This window comes from Pelophylax lessonae (genome assembly GCF_965119305.1).
Source record: "Pelophylax lessonae genome assembly, chromosome: 4".
Lineage (NCBI taxonomy): Eukaryota > Metazoa > Chordata > Amphibia > Anura > Ranidae > Pelophylax > Pelophylax lessonae.
Genome location: NC_138771.1, coordinates 469645811 through 469647106, shown reverse-complemented (window position 1 = coordinate 469647106; position 1296 = coordinate 469645811).

The following is a 1296-nucleotide window of genomic DNA, read 5'->3' as shown; positions in this document are numbered from 1 at the left end:
AAGCATAATGCCATGGCAGGGACATCTGCACTGACAATCAGTGCCCTGATGATCAATGCAGCCCCATCAATGCTCACCAGTGCTGCCAATCAGTGCCCATTAGTGATGCCTGTCAGTGCCCATCAGTGCTGCCTTTCATCGCCACCAATCAGTGTCCATCAGTGCCCATAAGTGCTGCCTATCAGCGCCCATCAGTGCAGCTTTATGAGTACCCATCAGTGTTGCCTATAAGTGTCCATCAGTGCTGCCTATTAGTGCCCATAAGTGCTGCATATCAGTGCCCATCAGTGCTGAATATTAGTGCCTCCTCATCAGTGCAGCCTCGTCAGTAGCTATCAGTGCAGCATATCAGTGCCCATCAGAGCAGCCTCATCAGTGCCCATGAGTGCTGCATAACAGCGCCCATCAGTGCTGCCTTTCATCGCCACCAATCAGTGTCCATCAGTGCCCATAAGTGCTGCCTATCAGCGCCCATCAGTGCTAAATATTAGGGCCTCCTCATTAGTACAGCTTTATGAGTACCCATCAGTGTTGCCTATAAGTGCCTATCAGTGCTGCCTATCAGTGCCCATCAGTGCTGAATATTAGTGCCTTCTCATCAGTGCAGCCTCATCAGTAGCTATCAGTGCAGCCTATCAGTGACCATCAGAGCAGCCTCATCAGTGCCCATGAGTGCTGCATAACAGCTGAATATTAGTGCCTCCTCATCAGTGCCACCTCATCTATACCCATCAGTGAAGCCTCATCAGTACCCATCAGTGCAGCCTATCAGTGCAGCCTCATCAATACCCATCAGTGAAGCTGCATCAGTACCCATCAGTGCAGCCTATCAGTGCCACCTTATCAGTGCAGCCTCATCAAACACATCAGTGAAGAATAAAAATTACTTATCTACATAAATTTTTAACAGAATCTAAGAAAAACATTTTTTTTCAACATTTTTTTTTTTTTTTTTCATTTGTTTAGAAAAAAAAAAAAAAACCAGTGGTGATAAAATACCCCAAAAGAAAGCTCTATCTGTCTCACAAAAATGATAACAATTGGTACAGTGTTGCATGACCGCTCAATTGTCATTCAAAGTGTGACAAGTGAAAATTGGCCTGGGCAGGAAGGGGGTGAAAGTGCCCAGCAGGCAAGTGATTAAAATGTAAAATCTCTTTTATGAAGTAATGTATGCTGGCACCAGTGTAAAAGCCAATCTTGCCATACTGCTTCCACCATACACAGCTAGGTAGATGAGCTGCATTCTGCACAGGACTCTCCCACTCACCTGCAGACACATAACCCAGCATCCAA